This window comes from Vicugna pacos, chromosome 25 (genome assembly GCF_048564905.1).
Source record: "Vicugna pacos chromosome 25, VicPac4, whole genome shotgun sequence".
Taxonomy (NCBI): domain Eukaryota; kingdom Metazoa; phylum Chordata; class Mammalia; order Artiodactyla; family Camelidae; genus Vicugna; species Vicugna pacos.
The window spans coordinates 31,023,987-31,046,775 of NC_133011.1; the positions used below are offsets into that span (position 1 = coordinate 31,023,987).

The 22,789-nt window shown below is 39.4% G+C and overlaps 1 protein-coding gene, 1 long non-coding RNA gene and 1 other non-coding gene across 15 annotated transcripts in view; 2 read left to right on the forward strand and 1 right to left on the reverse strand.

Moving 5' to 3' along the window:
* CYRIB (CYFIP related Rac1 interactor B) overlaps positions 1 to 22,789 on the reverse strand; it is a 137,844-nt gene that overhangs the window by 63,381 nt on the left and 51,674 nt on the right. For 6 of the 12 annotated variants that reach the window (XM_072949710.1, XM_072949717.1, XM_072949713.1 and 3 more), the window contains exon 1: positions 18,361 to 18,500. The exons of 5 other annotated variants lie outside the window; for them this stretch is intronic. The gene's annotated coding sequence lies outside the window, so the exon portion shown is untranslated. Of the gene's footprint in view, positions 1 to 18,360; positions 18,501 to 22,789 lie in introns of those variants that run through there. One more of the 12 variants, XM_072949715.1, reaches the window with a different exon arrangement.
* Positions 6,693 to 6,765, forward strand: TRNAL-UAG (transfer RNA leucine (anticodon UAG)). The gene has a single exon. It is a non-coding gene; the product is annotated as a tRNA-Leu (tRNA).
* Positions 18,555 to 22,704, forward strand: LOC140689313 (uncharacterized). 2 transcript variants are annotated; one of them, XR_012064222.1, is made up of 3 exons: positions 18,555 to 18,682; positions 18,898 to 19,040; positions 22,453 to 22,704. It is a non-coding gene; the product is annotated as an uncharacterized lncRNA (long non-coding RNA). The 2 variants fall into 2 exon arrangements; XR_012064223.1 differs by lacking the exon at positions 22,453 to 22,704 and adding an exon at positions 21,695 to 22,442.

Consider the following 22,789-nt stretch of genomic DNA (forward strand, 5'->3'; position numbering starts at 1 on the left):
TGCAACAAGTATAGATAACCACTTTGGAGAGATACTGTAGGTCTGATATGCAATATTCCTGCACAATTATCTGTTTGAGTAGCCATCAAATAGATTTCTTAAAACTATTAAAACGTTTTGTCACATAATCTTTAGGGGAAAAAAAATGTGCTAAACTGTTTCCTAATGGCAATTCAACAAAGCTTAGTAGAGGACTCACACCACCAGATGTCACATGCAAGGCAGAGCATAAAATGCTGAATAACATAAGACCTGCCCTCCAGAAGCTCACAGTCTATGAGATGACATGTAAACAAATTACTACAATACTGTGTAATTAAGCACAATGCCACACTAGAGTTTTGTGGATGAACTGCTATGGGAAAACAGATGAAAGAATAATTGAATCTGCCTAGAGGACAGTGTCAGAGAAAGCTAGAGAAGTGATGACATTTGAATTTGCCTTGTATGTTTAAAAACACCACCACCGTTAACAACTTTCAAAGACATTTTCTTATGCTTTAAATTAAATAAAACTTTTTTTTAAGATTTATCTGAGTGTATCCATTAACCTGGAAAAGGAGAATATTCTCTCCTCCTAAAAGAGGCATTTCAAATGCTGTCCATCTGATTGCTAATAAGGGGCACATAACAGATTACCACTGAAGTCCTCAAAAAAAAAACTTTGTTAAACTGAGACTAAGGCAACATCAAGAACTCATACAACAATGGATGAGATTTTTCAGTCCCAGTAAATACAAAAATCATGCCAACTTTTTCAACAAAGACTATCCCATTTGCTATGCATGTCTGATCCTTAATCTGTTTGTCCTCCTTTCATTTCTACCTAGTGGAGAATTTAGATAATTCCAGATATTGACTAGTCAAGCCTGAAACCACAAACCAGCTAAGGAGAAAACACTTTCAAAAGAGGACATGTACTTACTGTGGTAATCATTTCACAATATACCATCATGCTGTATGCCTTAAACTTTTGCAGTGATGTGCGTCAATTCTCAATAAAACTGGAATAAACAAAGAATAGGAAAAAAAAAAGACATGTACTATTCTAAAAATTAATCTTTAATGACCATAGTGTGTGTACGTATGTGTGTATGTTAAAGCCTCATCTTTAGAACAAAGTCCAAACATGCTACACATCCTGGTATGAAATGGATTTTTTCAGTGTCTATCCTCTTCCTCTTTTAAAAAATGACCTTACATGTTGTACAGGCTTTTTTCTTAAGAATGAAAGTAGCCACATGATATTTAGCAGATTCAATCAATAATTCAAAACATCAATATGCACAACTACAAAAGCATCACATCATATAAGCTAATTTAATTTCTCAAAAAAGCTGGTAATTCTTTAGTGGAACTTTATTTTTCTTAGCTTTAAGAGGTTCTGCAGATATATATATAAGTGGAAAATAATCAGTTTTCCGGATTTTGGCATACATATGTATATTGCCTCGTGCTGCCTTTTATGTGGTCAACAGGGACTGTCATTTCCTGAAATTACTGTCAACGTGTACATATACTATTTTGTCCTACATGCTCAAAATAGTGAATCTGAGTGTTAGTCTCAAACATCAGCATGAGCACTCAGAAAGGAAATCAATGAATCAAAACTTCTTGAGGGAGGGAAACAGCTCAGTAGCAGAGCACATGCTTAGCAAGCATGAGGTCCTGGGTTTAATCCCCAGCACCGCATTAAAATAATTAATTAATGAATGAAAACTTCCCCATTCTCTATTGTGCTATCTTTATTTCACAGACTTAAACATCTTAGTTTAAATGATTTAACAGATTAACATACACAAACCAAATGAATGTATCATTGCAATACTTCAACTGCTGTTATGAATACTTTCATATCAGTAATTTTTATCTATATATTTCAGACTGGAAAAAATAAATAAAATAAGATAGGATTTTAAAATAAATCATGTAATTTTAAAATAATTCTAAAATTTTAAATGTGCCTTTACAATGGAGATATCTGGCAGGTGCCACCTTAAATAAGGGATCAAATTTAGTATCATCAAGAAATGTGACAGACATAGGCCTCCTGATGTGATACAATGGGACATCTTCAATATTACCCTATGTAAAATACTTGTCAAATATAAACATTTAGCCTCTATCTATTTATAAGGAGACATAAAACAGACAAATCCAGATTGTGGAACAACTTCTAAGACAACCTGCCTGGGTGGGAAGGAGTAGGTATGAGGTTACCAAAAAAACAGGAGTTCCATTTTGGCCACATTAAATATGTCATGTCAAGGGCCTCCGAACGAAGACGTGGAGGATCAATGCAGCACAAGTGTGGGGGTCATGGAAGGTCAGCCCACAAATACTATATAGCTCCATCCCCAAGACTTCCCATCTTGAGAGAATGATCCAAAGACCAGGGATACTTGAGAAATCATTCACAATGGCAGCAACCAGAAACAAGTGCAAGTGTTCTAACCAGACGATTACTACAGCATCACCTGGACTATCCTTTCCTGATGCTCACCCTCCTCTGGTTACTGCTCGTTTTTGTGAGTCTGGATTCCTAGTCTCTCCATCAATTCTGTGAAGTACTTTCCAAGCCTCCCAATAAATTCCTTTTCCATCCAAATTACCCCGATAGTTTCTGCAGGTTGCAACTAAAGATGCTTGAATGAATTATAAAGAATATTCTGGACTCAAATAGAAAGTTTACTATAATTTCCTCCCTAATTTAAAGCCATTCCTACAAGTAAGCAAAACTGAACTATATTACAAATGTAACTCAGAGGCACAGAATATAAACAATAAAGATACTGTTAAATTAAAGGTGATATAAATCAACTTTTTGAGACATTTAAGAGGTGCTGCTATCATTAAAAATAACACTTTAAGTTCCAAAGTATAAAATTTGAACATTAAAAAAGTATAAGAGAACATCCAGAAAGAAAAGATAAAATACCAAGATCATTTTAAATTATATTGGTCAAATAAAGAACTAAAAGAGCATTCCAGAAAACAATGAAGCATGTTTTAGAAAAATAAGAACACTAAAATGATACTGGTTTTTACAAAGTGTTCTTCCTGCAGTAAGATGACTTCTTTTTATTTTATACAAACCAAACTGCTCCAAGAACAGTAATGAGAAGATTCTCCACCTGGGCCTACCTTCTCTTTAGACCCCTAATTCATATGCTTCCTCACTAAAAAACCAACACATAAGTAAAACTACTTTTCATTCTTTCTGAAAACCATTCACATTTCAAATCAAAAGTGAATTTTTAGTTATACTAAAGTTATACTACCTACATCCTTGGTAGTATTCTGTAGTCATATAAATCCCCTAATCCATTTGGTATTTTAAAGAAATACATTTAGAGGAAGTAAAACACATGTTAACGGGAGTAACACAATTTTATTTAAACTATAGGAAACATCTGCTTTAAGGAAGAGGGCTACTAATATTTATGAATATCTATAGACCATAATGTCTTTGCAAAAACACCAGAAAGCAGAGGATGTTAGCTTTTTTATAAAAACTAAATGAGAAAAATTAACCTCAAAAATTGGTTTACTCACTTCATGTCAGTGCTAGTAAGGAGTTGATCTGACTCAAGCACAGATCTACCAGGTCCCAAAGTTGAAATCATTTTATTCACAACAAAATGCTTCAATGAGCACATTCTTTTTGTAAAGATTTGTTTTCATTCATGTTTTTCTAATAAGAAAAACAACTGTAACCATTACCCTGAACAAGCAGAACTGTGGGACATAACCATAAAGCAATTTTCTGTTCATCGCTGTCCTTTAAAGTCATTCTTCAGCGGTAGTTAATGTCCCTGAACTTTTATTTAGACAAACTTATGACTTTAGTCATTTTCAAGTTATAAAAACTGAGTTTAGAAATTGATAGATCCACTTTAGTACAATAGTCAAAATTTTTCATTCAAGGTTACAGCTTCTCCCCCTGTCCCAGCTCTGCCCAAGGCAGGCTAGCGCGCCAGGGCAGTATTAGAGGACTGTGCTTTACCCCTCTCCCTTCCACCTTAGTATCCCTAGTGGGACAACTGTCACTGTAAGGCTCTCCTGGCTCAAAAGAGTGTAAATCTGATGCCAGGAACTGCTTTCAAGGTCCTGGGAAGCTCTCACCCACCCCAGCCCTTTTGAGATCTCTCACTGCAATTCCCTTGACAGAACAATAATACACCTCCTCTGAGAATACACCCATTTATTTCTCCTTCCTCCATCCCACACCACTCTGCTCCTGTGGGATTTCTACAGCTAGTGGCCTCATCAGGTCCATGGGAATCATGTACCCTTGCCCAAAGAACACAGGGAAGATGGGCAGTCACCCACACTGGGACCTCAATTTGCTGTGCTGCCAGAGCAGAGAGCCTCTCTTTCACCCAGGCGTGAATGAGACAGACATCAACCCAGTGTCCCCAGAACCGAACCAGTTACACAGTAAGCTCTTCAAGCCATTACCTGTACTTGGGGTTGGGGGGGTGGGGTTAGGAGAAACTAGCACACCAACAACTTGGTTCAAAAACTCTTCCAATTTCCAGCTCAGTTCAAAAACTATACTAATTTCCAACTTTCAGTATCTTTTCATACCAACAGATGGGGTAGGTATTAAAAGTCACAAGATCCATTTTCTGGCACTTCCTTTTTCAAGACCTGCATGGTGTTCTTACAACTCACTTTAGAAATGTGCATCTGTTGACTCAGGGCCAAACTCAGAATAAAAGAGTTCCATTTTAACATCTTATTACATAATATAGTTAACATTTTTTCTAAAATTTCCACCAAAAGCAGGAAGACAAATCCATAATCCCACCACACAGAGTTAGCCACTGCTAACCGCTTTTCATTCCGTACAGTCCGTTTGTCATTTGCAAATCTCTCATTTCAAGTTTTAACTTTTTAAAATCATGTACAAAACTACGTTATTTATATTATTCCATTGAGCAATCCAGTTTCTCACACAACTTAAGCATGCCTTTTTCAAACACCAAATTTCCACTAAACCAATGTGCAGGTGGCTTTCTGAAATGTGTCTCTCTATGTCACTCCTCAAACTCAAAACCTATAATGGCTCCCCACTGCCAGACATTAAACTTCAATCTTTTTAAATTAAGCATAACCTGAATGGTGACCTACACTTGTTACATATCTAATCGTGACTTTAAACCATGTAGTCATCATATAAAATCATACTACAAGAAAAATGTGGAAGTCAGAGAAGTTTCTGATCATGGAATTTGACCTACACCTAGATGAGAAGTTTGGTCACAGTTCCACAATGGCTACTCAGGACCCAGCTTCATCAAGGCTACGAGGTGGAATTCACAAAGTACAAAGGATGCTATTCTTTTATTAACATGGTAAAACCAAGCTTGCAGGACTGGGGATAGGTCCTTATATGCCTGCAAATAAAACTATCACTACACATATGTATATACATTTATTGTCACCACACTCACTGTCACAACTGCCAAAAAGTTTATCTAGTACTTAAAAGAAAACTTACGCAAACTTTGAATGTTTGAAACTAGTTTGGGGATTAATTCTGTTAAAGTTTCACACGTAATTTGCCATCCAATCAGAGAGCACACATTTAAAAATTTGTTTTAAAGTCATCTTTCAGCAGAAAAAGCAAGAAATAAATTCTATTTCACATGCTACCAAGAAAACAGCACTCATAGTTCTTAGCCCAAAGAGTCTTCATTCTTCTCAGAAGTTTGTCAGTTAAAAACTCACAAAGTTACAAAAGTGCCTGAAGAAAGAAAAATAATCAGTTCTCTCTTAAAGTTGACAATAGATCATTCACTCCAAAAGTACACAAGAACAATGAGCGTGGGCAAATACTGATGCGTCTTTATGTGTAACTGTGGAGGGTGTGTGTGCACTCATACAACAAGCATACATATGCAGAGACGTCTGGAAACATGTTCACCAAAACAGTGACTACTCAGGTGCTGATTTGTGCTTTCTTCTTGAAGTTTTTCATATTGTTTCGATTTTTATAAATATGAGCATATATTTTTACAAGAAAAGAAGAACACTGTTTGCATTATTACAATATGGTATGAAAAGCTACAGTAATCAAAATATGTGGAACCGGTAGAAGGACTGACACGTAGACCAATGAAAGATGAATGAGAGTGCAGAAATGAACTCATATATCTACGCTTAATTGATTATCAACAAAACTACCAAGACGATTCAATGGGGAAAGGATAGTCCCTTCTACAAATGGTGCTGAGACAACTGGGTATCAACACACAAAAAGATGAACTTGGAAATTTACCTCAAACTATATACAAAAGTCAATTAAGAAACTAACACAGCATTGTAAACCAACCATACTTCAATTAAAAAAAGGCAATTAAAAATGGATTAAAGATCTAAATGTAAGAGCCAAAACTATAAAACTTTTAAAAGAAAACACAGGAGTAAATCTCATGACCCTGGATTGGGCAAAAATTTCTTCAACACAGCACCAAAAACACAAACCTTAAAAGAAAAAAAAGATAAACTGGACTTCATCAAAATTCAAAAAACTTGCAACTCAAAAGAGACCATTAAGAAAATAAAAAGACAAGAGAAAATATTTGTAAATCATGAATCTAATAAAGATCTTGGATCCAGACTATATAAAGAACTATATAACTCAGTAACAGACAACCCAATTAAAAATGGGCAAAAGAGGGGGAGGAGAGTATAGCTCAGTGGTAGAGCATGCACTTAGCATGCAGGAGGTCCTGGGTTCAATCCCCAGTACCTCCATTTAAAAAAAAATGATAAAGTTAAATTTTTAAAAATAATTTTTTTAAATGAGCAAAAGATTTAATAGACATGTCACCAAAAAAGGTATAAAAATGGCTTGAAAAAATGTTCATGTCATTAGTTATTAAGTAAATGTAAATTCAGATCACACTGATAAATCACTTCACGCCCACTAAAACTGTTGTAATCCAAAAAGGCAATGAATGACAACTGTTGAGAGGATCTGGAGAAACTGAAATCGTCATATGCTGGTAGTGGTATGTAAAATGGTAGTCTGGACAATATTTTAGCATTTTTTTTAATTAACATAAATTTACCATGATCCAGCAATTCCATTCCTAGGCATCTACCCAAAAGACATGAAAACATATGGCCACACTAATGTTCACAGCAGCATTATTCATAATAGCCAAAAAGCAGAAGCAATCCAAATGTCCATCAACATGAAGGTGAACAGATAAACCAAAAAGCAGAAGCAATCCAAATGTCCATCATCATGAAGGTGAACAGATAAACCAAATGCAGTATATCCATATAATGGAATATTACTCAGCAATGAAAAGGAACAAATTAGTGGTATACAGTTGACCCTTGAATAACATGGGTTTGAATTGTGCAAGTCCAATTATATGCAGATTTTTTTTCAATAAATATGTAATACAGTAAGTACTACATAATCTGAGTTTGGCTGAACCTGAAAATGCAGAACTGCAGGTACAGAGGACAGACTGTAAAGTTATACACCAATTTTGGACTGCACGGAAGGTTGGCACCCCGTAACCCCACACTGTTCAAAGGTCAACTGTACTCAAACACAAAAATGAACCTCAAAAACATTAAGTGAAGGAAGCCAGACACAAAAAAACATAATTGTATGATTTCATTTATAAGAAACGTCCAGAAGAGGAAAAATCTACAGAGACTCCCCCTTTATCCAAGGGAGGTATGTTGCAAGCCTATAAATACATACCTATGATAAAGTTTAATTTATAAATTAGGCACAGTAAAAGATTAACAACAATAATTAATAATAAAATAAAACAACTATACTGTAATATGAGTTATGTGAATGTGTTCTCTTTCTCTCTTTCAAAATATCTTAGTGTACAAACTGATCACCTTTTCCATCTTAACTACTTATCACTCCCTGTGGCCGTAACTTGCAGTTGTGAGGTGTGACAGCGAAACTGGCAGATTTCCGTTTCCTTCTTCACAACACCATGGACAGATTTGTTCTTACCTTAGATCTTAGCAACCCCAGCATATGACTTTTTTTCTTTACTTATTAAATCAAGAACTTTCACCTTTTCACTTAACGGAAGTACTTAGTGGCTTCCCTTTGGCATGTATGAGCTGCTAGCATCACCACTCTTGTGCTCTGGAGCCACAGTTAAGCAAAGGAAGGGCTGCTTGAACAGAAGCACTGCGACAGTGTGACAGTGGATCTGATTACCCAGATGGCTACTAAGTGACTAAGGAACAGGACATGCTGGACAAAGGGACGATTGACCTCCTGGGCAGGATGGAATGGGACTGGCACAAGATTTCATCATGCTACTCAGAACAGTACACAATTTAAAACTTATGAATTGTTTATTTCTGGAATTTTCCATTGAGTATTTTCAGACCCAGGTTGACCACAGATAACTGAAACCATGGATAAAGGGGAACTACTGTTAAGTGGTTGCCTGGGGCTGCGGAAGATGAAGTCTAACAGGGAACAGGAAACTTAGTGGGTAGAAGGCCATGTTTTAAAACTGAACTATGGTCCAGTAAATTCAGTAAATTTCCTAAAATTTATTGAACTGCATATTTAAAATGGGTGAATTTTATGATATGCATACTTCAGTAAAACTGTTTTTAAAACAACAGCAGAAAAAAAAGTTAGCACATGGTTATGTTTGTTGAAGGAATTACTGTTTTTTTTTCTAGATACCAAAGTTAAAAATCAGTGCTATAACAAAACTGTATTAAAAGAAAATATACATTAAAATAGCATATCAGAATAACACACAGAACAACACTTATATCCATCATCAGGACTATAGGTGATTTTTACTTTCTACTTTTTTGTAGAGTACTTCAGAGTCATGGAAATAAATCTGTTTGACCAAATAAGCTATTAGCCCCACATATTTACTAAGACTTAAAAAAAAAAAAGTCATCTGCTTCTTCCATATTAATTATATATCTGGCTATACAGGGTTATAATAGGAATAAAGCTATATAAAAACAAACATACATATATATTATGTATCTGTACATTCCTATACCAGAGACTACAAAAGAAAGCAGAATTACCCAAAGCCTGCTCCAGAACTCTCTGGATAGGAATTCACATCTAAACAGATCATATCTAAACAGAGAGGGACTGAAGGTAAACTCATGTACACTTTAATCCAAATGAATGGAATAAATGAAGATGACTTCTTTGTACTTTTGGAAACAATTTGGTAAATATCTTTATGAAATACCAGAACATATTAGATATTTAAATTTATACACTACTATGCAAGTAATGAATAGTTCCTAGCAGTCTCTTTTCCAGTATCCTCAATCAACTTATGAAAAGGTTTCTTTCAGTTTCCATTTTACAGGATGAGGGAAAAGAGAGTGTATAAAGATTAGGTGCAGGGAATGAGGGAATTAGTTAAGAAGCCTCGAGGGTAGGGGGCAGAGCTCAGTGGTAGAGTGCATGCTTAGCAAGCACACGGTCCCAGGTTCAATCCCTAGTACCTTCATTAAAAAATAAATAAACTTAATTACCACCCCACCCACCCTACCAAAAAAAGCCTTGATGTGCAATGTGACCTTGCTACAAGGGGCAAAAAGTGCCGGGAATAAATTGTCTTTGAGCACCTGTTTAACTCTACTTACGACCTGAAGGCAGTTTTCCATAATACAGTAAAACCAGTTTTAAAAAAACTGTTCTTTCATTTCTTACTTGTGAAGCCCAAATAAAATCCTAGATGGGATCTCAGAGACCAGAGGCAGTGAAAGGACTTCACAAAAAGTTTTGCTTGTATAACTCCACTAGGAAGAATTTTTAAGTGCTTAAATATTTTAAAAAATTATTTAAATGCATAAGCCATCTACCTACCCAAACTAGGCAAACTGAGAATAGTCTAAAAAATTAAATTTGATTTTAATAAAACAAGACACACTATTTTTAAAAGTTGCTTATAAACAAAGAAAACTGAATATCAGCTAAAGTAAAGTTCTTAAAAGACACACATTAAATATGCTAACAGACTACTAAGAAGGGGTCAGTGACACATACCAAAGACAGAACACTGGCCAGTTGTCACCATGACACATACTATAATGGAACTTAGGCACACCCATTTCAGAGGGTTGCCAACCCCAGGCTACATATTTTGACTATTGCTTCAACATACTGTTCTATAAATAAAAAGGAAAAGCTTTAGTTTAACTATGTTCACATTTTAATATAGGAAGTCCCACTTTTCAAATACTATTTCCAAAATGCTTCAGCCCTTCATTTTCAGGTTTACCCACTAAACTTATTACTGGTACCACCATAGCTATAACATTATTTTACATTTCCAAGTCTATAAATCCATGTACACTTTAACCCAAATGAATGGAATAAATGAAGCTGACTTGTTACATTTAAAAACAACCTGGCAAATATATTTACTTTAATATCAGAACACATTAAATACTTAAGTCAAAAAAAGGTCAAATGTAACAATTTTTAGCAAGTAAAGTAGTTCAAAAAAAAATACTCTCAGAATGCTTGTTTACAGAAAAAAAAAAAAGACTGGAAGGGAAGATTTAGAAAATGCAAAGTGATAAAAATGGAGCCTTATCCTTTAAAAAAAAAAGAATGAAATACTGCAGGTTTAAACCTCCCTCCAACTAGCTACGCTAGCCTCTTACCCCCCTAAATCTATACTGTCTCAAGATCTCAAGAAAAAGAAGGCTCACTTAAAAACGCTATATTTAATTAACATTGTCCTCTTTGTTAGAATCTGCTAGAATTTTAAGTAGAGAACTGTAGTTTAACATAAACAAAAGCAAGGTAATCTCATTCCTTTTAACCCAAGGTAGTTTTCTCCTATTTCACTTTGATCTAATATTCCTGAAATTCTTCAAAGACCATGTATGGTTTTTTTCAAATCAAGAGACATATAAACAAGTTAGACATTACTTACTGAGTAAATGTTATTAGTTAGTAACTTACATTGGAGGAAATTAACTTCAAAATTTCACCAAAATCATTGCAGAGGTTTGCCCTCAAAAACAGATCAAGGAGATGAACACCAATAATAATACATATTATATTCTTAATACATGCCAGTTACCTTTTTAAAATCAGATTTATTGAGGTATAATTTACATATGCTGAGAAACAATTCTCTATTTTTAATGTGTTGCAAGCAGAGGTACCAACTGCCCTTTGCTCTGGACTATATTTTCAGGGACATCTGTGTAGCAAATAGCCTTCAAAGACAAAGACAGTATCTCCCTCTGGAGCAAAGGACAGGCATGCTTATTTGATCAGTATAATAAATATGATGTATCCCTCTAGAGCAAAGGACAGGTAGCTTACTGCTCATTATAAAAGTTATAGCTTCCGTAAACAGAGGGTTTCTCTCCAATAACATGGCCCACTATGTGTGCCTGAGGATCAGGAAACCTGTACAAATGTTGATACTTTGGCTACTGTTATTACTGAGAGTAATAAACTGACCTTCATCTTCTACACAGGAGCCTCAGGTCTACTAGCATCCATGAAAATGTGCCAGAGTAACTCATTAGCTTTCAAGCAGGATAAGATCTCAGATCATCATGGTTCTGGACAGTTTTGGCAACAAGAATGGGATGCTGACAGAGCCATGACTTTCTAGGAGAGAGAGGATAAAGGCCCCTAAAGACAGAGTTCTGGGAAATGAGAAGACACTCTGGGATTGGCAAGTGATCCTAGTGGTCAGTGGAGAGAAGGTGAGAATAAGGATCTCCACTGCCCTGTTAAGAAAAGAGTTGGATTAATATTTAGAAACTGAGCAGTGAGAAGTGGGATTGAAATCAGGCACTGAAATGGTGACTTGGTTGTTATTCATTCTCCCCTGGGCTGGCAGAGGAAAGGATGTGTTATGACGATGGGCAAAAAGCCCTGTGTCTCCAGGTGAAAGGCTGAGATTGCTGACCCAGAGTACCCAAAGCTAAAGTAGACTGTGTAAGTAATGATGACCTTGCTGCCAATACAGAGCTTCAGATGGACCAAAAGTATTAGAAGTTCCTTTGACTGAACTACCAGGGAATGACCAAAAGTGAATACAAAGCCTTGATTACTGGTACAGAGTTGCTCTCTCCCTCCGTGCCCCACCATCCTTCTCTACTTCTACCCCCAAACTCTTCTGCTTTACAGAAAAAAATGATAAAGGATAGGGCTGAGGTCTCCCTGGCCCCCAAGAGGGATGGAAGGCCATACATACCCCTCAGAGGCTGCCCAGGAAACTTTAGGGAGGGACTTAAAAGTTTTATGGCTCTCTTGGATATAGGCACCCAGGTTATCACCCTCCTACCTTGTCCCACAGAGGGAGGGACTTCCAGATTCAGCTAATAGGATTTGGGCAGGAAATAGGTAGGGAAGGGAAATGAAGTCACCTTGTGGCTGGGGCTCTTTGGGCCAACTCAGTGTCCTCTTGCTAATGCCTCTACATCCATCCCAATGGATAGTAGGAGTTGATGTGGTATATGGTTGTACTTCCCCATCCTGTGAGTGCCAGAGGGGACTCTCCCAATCAGGAAGGGCTGCATGTAGAAAAGTGCTAGTCCCTTGGGGCTCCACAACCCTAATAACCATTTTTAGGTCAAGTCTCTGTGACTCCTGATTTTAATCTGATTGGAGCCTCTGACAAAGGTGCCTCTGGAGGTGCCCCTGGGGGTTCTGGACCCTTTGCCTCCCTGACATAGCAATCAGGCACACTCCTTTTGTTAATAAGCAGCTATCAGCTTGCTACTGGGCTCCTGTGGAAACTGAATGTCTGACTCATGGAGGCCTCATGAGTTCCAGCCTGACAGTCCTACTTTAAGGTAGGTCAACTCAAATGCAATGACTAACAATATGGAGAATCAACTGAAAATGCATATTTGAGAATATATCTATATTGCCTTAGCCCCAGCAGCATCTCAACTTTACATGAAAAAGTGGTAGTGAGCCCTTTGTGGAAACTCATCCTCTACTCTACCACTCGACACAAAATCATGGGCTCAGTGGAGCCCACAACCAGTAAATCATCAAATCCTATAGATTTAGCATCATCCCTCCATTGTCAATACTCAAGTACTGATCACTGTCAGTTCTTTTCTAAACCTTAGTAATAACAGTCTCTTAACTTGCTTACCTGTATTCAATCTTACTTCACCTTTCAATCCATTCTCCAAAAGCTCTAAGAATAATCTTTCGAAAAGACAAATGAGTATTTCACTCTCTCCCCCTTTAAAACCCTGTAACAGTTTCCCCTAGCCTTTAATCCAAACTGACCTAAACTTGTTAACATGACTCAGGCAGCCAGCCTTACAGTTTACTTACTGTCAACCTCTTTCTCCCACCTCCTTTATAACTTGTATTATTGCCACACAGTACCAGTAACCATTTCTAAGACGTACAGGACCTCTCTTATCTCCTTTCTGCCCCTTCCTCTTCCTAGGCCCATGCATTGTCCCTTTTGCTCAAGTGACTACTGGTCCACTCTTCAGACCTTAGTTTAGATGGCACTGCTACCTAGATGTTTATCTGACTCATAAAATAAGATTAGCTACCTGCTGAACAGCTACCTGTCTGTTTTTCTCTATCTTTTCTTCTATTGTAAAACTAACATTTATTCACTGCTTATAATCCTGCTTGTGTCCTCAGTAACTATTTGGATAATTAATGGCATTCATATACTAAATATTATGCCAAATGTCAAAGAAATAGACGATCAAAGCCAAAAAATTTTTCAATGATCATTCGACTTAAAAATGCACTGCTTCAATACAATTATTATTCTTCCTTTCTTATTACGTTGCATTTGAAATTAATACAAAACTTTCACAAGACTGTTGTGAGGCACTTAGCAGAGATAGTATTATCTCTATCTTATAGATAATCTGAGAATCTCCACACTATCAGACAAGAGCAAATCAGGGCTTAAATGCAATGTTCTTGCCCATATATACTAAAGAATGTCTCAAAAAAATCATAAGTCAACAAACTACAAAAGTCCACTTCAAGACCTAGTCAATCTCAGACTTCATTTAAATTAGTGCCTTCAATTCTCCATTGTCCTAAGAATAGAGAAATGGCATAAATAATCCCAAATAATAATATCTGGGAACAAGTCATTATATTTTTTCACAGTAAATATTTTCTGAAATTGTTTGACCTTAGCATTCAATGTAATTTGGATTATCTGAGAACAAGCCAATTTATGACTGGAAGGATTTTAGGCAGAGCATATATAGACACAGCAAAAAGTGTCTATCAATGTAGATTTCATATATACCAGACATAATGCACCAACTACAATACATCAGATAGAGATTACCTGCATGGCAGATAATAACCCTACAGGACTGAAAGCTTCACAATGTTGCACACAGCAGTACCACTAAACATTATCTTTTCAAAATAAATTAAATAGCAACAAAAATATATTTTTGCACTAGGTCTTTTATTTAAACAAAATCACCCAGTATCTGAAAACAGCCATTCTCACCCATGGTACTATAATCAGGATGTGGAATAAGAAATGCATGTATTTAAAGAATCAAAATTCTAAGAATGATTTCCTTGTTTGAAAAGTTTTTCAAATGTCACTCATTTGCATTCCAATATACTTGCATGAGTGGGAAAGGGGGGGAGCTACAGCTAGTAAGCAGGAAATTATAATCCTGTATATGCTCACAGCGTAGAGACAAGTGAACATTACCCACCCTGTGGCAGCTGAAAAAGTTTCAAGATTAGCTGTTTTAAGTATGCCTTCTAAATATATAATATAAAATATAACACTTCAAATTAGTACTCTGAAATAGAATTTCAGTAAAGACTATAAGTCACAGGGGCCTGGGCTTAAATGCCAGCCTTCCTCATCCTACTTGGGCAGGCACTTGAACAAGTTACCCACATTCCTTGAGCCTTACTTTCCTAATGTTAATTAAGACTTAACTAGGAATTAACCTATACCGTGCAGGGTTGTCAAAAAACTAACTTAATGTATATACAGAACTTGGCATAGAGGGATTCACTTTTTCAGCATAATAATTAAGAGCCAAGACCCTATCTTCTACTGAGTAGCTGTGTCACTTTAGTTACTTAACCTTAGTTTTCTAGTCTGCAAGATGGAAATGCTAACACCTATTAGTATCAGGGTGTTATACAGATTAAATGTCTTACAACATTGCCTGGCAAGCAGCAAGTAGTAAATGCTAGGTAACTGTTAGTTATTATTAACGTTATCAACGCCACCATGGAAATATTAAGTAACCACTGCCACAGTATTGGATTATGCCTTCCATTTCTGCAATGTGAAAAAATATTTCTTGAAAAATTAACCTAATTTAGTGAACTTATCATAACACTGGATAATGGGGGTAGGGTATAGCTCAAGCACCAAAGTGCAAGCTCAGCAAGCGTGAGGTCCTGGGTTTAATCCCCAGTCCCTCCATTAAAAAAAAAATTAAACAGACCTAATTACCCTCCCCCTAAAGAAACTGGATGAGTTCCCACATTCAAGAATTTTTATGCTGACTTTCAGAAACTTTAAATAAAAAAGAAATTATCTGAATTGACTATTGCTCATGAATGCTGACAAGATACACATCAAATATTCATTCTAAGTGAACAAATTCATTCAGTGAGCTAAAGTATAACACAAAATGATATGTCTACTGTTACTTTCTCCCCAAAGATTTCAAAGCAGTTTAAGTAATCAAATATAACAATCCTCAAAATGTACAAGCTGCTTAAGAGAACTGCAGTTGAGAGCAATCAACATCCTCCTCCAAAACTTTTGCCACATAATTACACAACGTTATAGTGTAACTCTTCTGACCTTTCCATTCAATTAGTCAAAACATTTACTGCATATCCACTGTGCACCAAACAAGAGCTGTGCTAAAGTCTGGTGTAGTAACAGAAAAGGAGAGATCAAAAGTAATAGTAGACATGCCATTAACAATGTAATTAAATATTTCAAAATTTTATAATTTTGTTTTCCTTAAACAGTGAAAGAGCAAATTATAGGCTCTAACAGTAAGGGCAGCAATACTTGATGACTTAAGTCACTTCAAGTAAGTAACAGTCCAATACGTTCCCCAAAGAGACTAGGATTAAATGAAATAAACATTACTCTATACTGCTCAATCAATTACTAAGTACAGGTAAATGACCATTTCAAATGAGTCAAATAGTCTCAACAGTGACACTAACATATAAATTTTTTTACCCATTTTGGTGGGGAAAGTTTAGAGAAATAAATCTTATATTTGATTATGTTAAATGTCACCTAGAATCTATCAGAAATAAACTACATTCACTTAGTTTTACTCAGCATCTGAAATTGTATTTCTTCTGGGGAGACTAGGGTCAATTTACTCATCAAGCCTCCCTTTGACCAATCATTTTCCTGAAAGAGGAAAAAAATCTAGCCTCTATCCAATTATCAAATATTCTAGAGTTCAAAAAAAAAATACTCTAGAGTTCATACTATATATCCTACATTTTACAAAGCAAGAATTTCCTCTCAGACAGCTATATAACTGAGAAAGTTTTCAGAAATTAAAAAAATCTATGTAGCAAAATGACTCTGCCAAAAAAAAAAAAAATCTTGACTATAAGTTAAGACTCTTACTACTTAGACTGGTTATCCAAGATGTAAAAGGGGACAAACAGCCACCAAGCACTTTTTATAATACCAGCTCCTCAGAAGAAAGGGCTGTTGAAAAAAATGCTATTACTATTGATAGCAATTGCATCACACTGACATGCAGGTAGGTGTACTTCAGGACTAAGAACCTTTCTTTGAGTTCATTATTATGGACTATGAATGTCACATGGGGGGGAAAAAGTGCTGTCATTTCACTTCATGAATGCTGAATCAGGCAGTTTTAGTTAACTGCAACACTTTACAAGCAGGCTATCAAATAAGCCCCAATTATCAAGTTGTTTCAGACACAAAGCTTCTGTTTCTATTATTAAATACAATTAAAGAATTAAAAGGATTAGTTTATTTTTCTTGAGGTACGTTAGTCTAAAATTATTTGCAGTAAGTCCCTGAACACCCAAGTGATTGAAATTCCTTCAGCTATATAAAACCCTCCTCTGAAACACCAGCCTGCCAAACTGCAAGACTCTAAGAACACAAAATTGACTGATACACATTTTCCATGTAAAGATTAAGGAGGAAAAAGATGGCAAACTCAAAAAATTTAGGGAGGGGGGTGTGAACACATGCCAAAAATCTTTGTCTTGTCCAGAATGGCACTTCGTGGTACTGCAAGAATTCAGGTAGTCCATCAGTATTCCGCACACCGGGGGACACTCAGTAACTGTTGTCGGCAGATGAGCCGAGAAAAAGTCTCACCAACAAACACTATTAACAGGTAATGTTACAAATCAGTCATGGAACAGCGCAAGGAGGAATGTGGAGGAGTCGAAAGACTAACAATCTTCTGCCAAATTTTACATTCAGAGCAAATTAATCCATCATAGATACTCCTCCAGGGGGGGAAAAAAAAAAAGAAGTAGAGAGCGAGAAAACGTATCTGGTGTGACCCAGAATAGCCATGAGGAAAACACACAGAACCACCACCACTTCCACCACAGTTTGACAGTCACAGATTTGGGTAATTATAGTAGAAATCGTGTGTTTTGGAAACACACTAAGACCACACCCTAGGACTGAGAATCTGGACTTTAAATGCTGGGAATTAAGGTCAACGCAGTATATAAGTTGGACGCTCTGGCCGCACAGGTGGACGGGGTTGGGAGGAGAGGGTGGGCAATAAAGACACCAACTTCCAAGCGGGTGACCGGGAAGGCTGGGTGTCCCGAGCGAGGCGTGGCAGAGCCCGAGGGGGGTGTGGATCTGGGGACCACGAGCACAGGGAGGGAAGGAGAGGCGGCCGCCAGGAGGAAAGGGAGATGGAAGTGGGAGCTGCGGGTGAGGGGCAAACGTCGACCCGGGAAGAGAAGAGCCGGGGAATCAAGGGTCACGGCGGCAGGATTCGGGGGTGGGAGCGGGCGGCGAGCACGCGCGCAGAGGTACGAGTGGAAGGAAGGGGCTGGAGAAAGGAAGATTCGAATGAATGAGGGCCGGGGTCGGTGGGGCCGGGTCCCGGAGGTGGGAGCCGGGGGTCGGGGAGGCGGCCGCCGAGGTGGGTCGCGGAGGCGGGGCCGGGGGCGCCCGCGGAGGTGCAGCCGCAGCGCCGGGGGTGGGCGCCGGGGCGGGCCCTCCGCGCGAGGGGATGAGGAAACCCCGCGCCGGCCCCACCGCACCCGCCTCTCCGCCAAAATGGGGTCGCGGAGCAGGAAAGCGAGCGGTGTGAGGGAACAGGGAAAAACAGTCAAAATAAATCACTCACCCTCTGCTCGAACCTACAGGCTCGCTCAGCCCCGCTCCTCCGCCCTCCTCGAGCCGCGGCGGCGGCTCTTCAGCGGCGCTAGGGGGAGCTCCGGGCCCGGAGCGGGGCAGCGGCGGCGGCCGGACCGGGAGCCCTCCGCACCTGCCCCTGTAGCGGAGCCGCGACGAGCCAGGCGACGGCGGCGGCAGCGGCTCCGAGCGGGGAGGGCAAGTGACCCGGATGTACAGGGTAACGGCGAGGAGGGGGAGGGGGGAATGCCAGGAAGTGAGGGCGCCGCGGACCTGTCCGGCCGTGCGCATGCGCCGCGCGCCCGCCCCGCAAGGTAAATCCTCAGCCTTCCTTCCCCGCCCCCTCCTCCCCCGCTCCTCCCCAAGGGGGCGGGGCGAGAACAGAGACAGGTGGTCGGGAGGGCGCCACGAGGAGAGGAAGGGGGCGCGGCCACCTCCTCCGCTCCCCCGCCCTCCTTAAAGGGGCAGCACCTTTGCGCGGAGATGATATCTGGTTGGGTCGGGGTCTTACAGCCTTCTCGTTTTACAGATGGAAAACTGAGGTTCAGAGGTGACAGTGACCTGCCTCAGGTCAGCAAGCTCAGAAATGGCAGGAACTGGAACTCGCGACTCAGGACTCTGAGCTGAATCCAGCGAGGTTGCCACATCCCACCGCCTCTCACCCTCCGCCAGGTACTGAGCCTCACACTCCCAGACACGGCAGATGCGCTTGGCAGGCTCCCAGAGCCGAGAGGTACACGGTTATAATCTGCGATGGTATCCTGGAGACGCCCTTGGGAGGTATTAAATGACCATTCTAGGAACAGAAATCAGGCGCCACTTGAGACTTCTACGGTGTCACGCATAGCTCTTTCAGATAAACGAGACTTTGTTCTGAGGTCTGCTCTGGGCAAAAATGTCTGATGGACAGAGAATTTAGATGTGGCAGAGGGCGCAGCTTCTTCATTCTTCCCTAACTCCCCTTTCACTCTGAACATAAATGCTCGCTATTTATGTACAAAATCAGAACATCCGATCGAGCTAGCCCATTCTGTTATGAAACTCAGATTTTTTTTCATTAACACTAAAGGGCAAATGATTACAATGTTACCTCTCCCGGGGATATTTCCAGTTTGACTGCTGAGCGGATCATTACTACAGAGGTAAATGGTCCTACATATTTTAGGGTCAAGAGCCCTACTGAAAAATCCCATAAAAGTATGCGCTTTTCTCTGCAGGAAAATGCACATAGGTACACAAACTTACACACAATTTCAGATTCTTGGATTCAGGAAGCCTATCTATGAAACCGTGATTATGAACCCTTGTTCTAGTCAATTCAGTGAGATCCCAGAAACTATCTGGGCCTTACCACATGTAGCCAGGAAATCACTCCTTGCCCCAAATACAGAAAGGCGGTCTTTAACATTATTTAGCCTTCTGTCTTCCTCTTTAGTTATATGGAGACCAAGTGATATGGACCATATTACAAAGATTTATGTGTTAAAAGAGTTATGGAGAGAGCAGGTGGCTTTTTTCAAGGCACTCACTAAGGGCAAGAGTCCTAGGCCTCCGATTTTTACCCTAATTATCATACTTAATGATGATTTGGGGGTTCTACACTAGATCCATTATAATCTTCATCAGTTTCAACTAAACTGAGGGAGCTGATGTTTGCAAGCGATGATGCTGACAGAACAGTGTTCACAATCCAAGAACTCTGGTCCATTTGTTTGACACACTGACACCCACTCTTAACCCTGGTCCATACTAACCCCCTGTCCTCTATTTGAACCAGAAGAAGAGTTCATACACCTGCTTGGTCCCTTAGGTATGAGCTCTGAGTAACCACACACCTGTGACCCAATATCCCACAAAGAGCAGAAATCTCTTCTATAATGTCCTTAACACATGAACATCCAGTTTAGCTCAAATATACCCAATTATGGGGAGCTCATTATTGCTGTGGTCAGTCTCCTCATTGTGAGGAACCTCTTCTTTTACAAGGATCAGAAATCTGATGCTCGATGACTTTCATCCACTGGTCCTAATTTTATTTCTGGGAAGCAACATAGACATGATGCTGGTCTGAAAGGAACTTACAGTCCAGCAAAAAGAAACAGTCCACTCGATGAGTGGTAACCGTGACATAGGATGAGTCCTGTAAGGAGGACGGACTGCTCCTTTCAGAGGCACTTTCTCCTTATCAGCCCTAGAGCTGTTCCTAGCCTGTGTAAGAACTCACCAGTAAGCTCTACCACTACCCAATGGACGGATGTCCTGAAAGAGGGAACAGAAAACAAGACCCTAAGAGAAGTGCTGAATTTATTCTTCCACGATCCTTTCATCATTCTGCATGAATGTAATCACATTTCAGCTGAGGTCAAAGTTTAATGTTGAAAAAACAAGCAGAAGGATGCCAAAAAAAAGAGATGTTTACATAAGAGCAGCAGGCTCTGATGATGATTTAATCACTGTGGCTTGCTAGCACTTTTTTTTGAGTCCTTACTATGTGCCAGGCACTGTACTATAAGCCCTTTACTTGCATTTCCTCTTTTGCTTTTCACAAAATCAGTCACTGAGTCATTCGATTACACGTTTCTGCCCCTTTACTATGTCCTAGGCACCACGCTGAGGGTTTAGGGTGGAGGATGGACAGTAAGCCATGTGATCCCTGCCCTAGAGGGCCTCAAAATTTAGTGAAAGGAAGGGCTGTAACCTCACAATTACAACACAACATGATTTGTTGTAGTTTAGGAGGGTGGAGAAACCAACCATCTCCCTGGGATGGCTGTGAAGGCTTCAGAGAGGATGAGCTTGGTCTTGAAGAGATGGGGGAAGGGCCAAGAAGAGAAGGCACATGGGCAGAGGAAGAGCATTCATGACATTCTAGGGGTATGACTGGGGTGGTAAGACTGTGAAGGACCTCTGCCTGCCCCATGCTAAGGAGTCTGAACTTGCCTCCTGAAGGCAACCACAAGTACACAGACGCTTTGAAGCAAGGGAGAGACATAATCAGATAGATGTGTTTTATAACAAGATCACTTGACGACAGTGTTCAACAGGGGAGAGAGAATGGAGGCCAGTAGATCAGTGAAACTGTTGTGGGGTCCAGGCGAGAGGTAATAAGAGCCTGTTCTAGGAACCTGGCAGTGGAGAGGAAGAATGGGCACCAGAATTAAGATACTTACTGATGTAGAATCCTCAAGAGTTTGCTGCACCTAGGGCAAGAAAAAGCAGGAGCTGTGTGGCATGACCCTAAGGTTCCGAGCTGAGAAGATGAACTGGATGGTTACACCATCCAACCCCAAAACCTTTACGCAGTCTTCCTTCCTGTTCTCTTCCAGCCTTTATCCGTGTAAATGCACACTGCTTCAATTGATACCTTCAGATCTGTGCAACTATTTCCCAGTGCTTCATATTTCTACAGTCACATTCATCATTTTCATGGCTGCAGAATATGTCATCATGTTGAACTAGCTCAGTTTCCTTCAGTTGCTCAATGTCCACACCCTACACGCCTGGCTTCCACGAGACTTTTTTGGCTCACAGCATTTTGCAAGGAATCAGATGAGCAAAGAAAGAGAACCTTTAGGTGAAGGGTACTGGAAAAGTGTGGCCTCAAGGACCAGCGAAGCTGCAGCTCTCGTGAGAGAGGCTTGGGTAACTGTTTTGCATGTAGAAACTGCAGAGCTATCAAAAAGAACCTATCACCCGTGGGCATCCTGATGTCTCATTCTCTATGGGAGCTGGTTCTCAAGCCCTAACCCACCTAATCCATTCATTCCTTCATTCATCTATTCACTCTTTGAGAAATGCATTCTTGTGAAGCAGAGGGCACATTTTTGTGCAGAGCTGAAAGCACCAGGAAGCTGTGGGTTTAGCCCTGCCAGGGTCTGAAGCCAACCTTCACAACTTAATCAACCTCTCAGAGCCTCAGCTTCCCCCCGAGTCTGTTGTAAGGATTAGTTCAAATAAAATCTATACGACACGTGAGACAGAACTAAACATGCATTAAGTTCAACAGTTATTTTCAGTCTTGGATTCCTTCCCTGTGCTTCCTTAACACCCACCATTTTCCTTTATTTCTGGGCACCCCAACCAGGTGACACTGCACGTGCTGGGATTCAGAGCCTGAACCTGCCAGAGTGAATCAGGGTACTCCATCTAACTTTCCATTCCTCATCTGTGAAATGGGCATAAAAACCTATTTTACAGGAATGTTGTGAAGCCCTCATAAATCTATATAGGAAAATATGTTCAAAACCCCAAAACAATGTGTCATTACTGGCTATGACTTCTGTTATAGACCTCACTGTTTTCTTGGTTTCTCCCCATTAAAAAAATGATGACCTCAGCATAAGTCCCATGGATTGTAATTACTGGGTCAAAGGATCTGAATGTTATGAGTCTTGATGTGTCTGGCCCAAATGCTCTTAGAG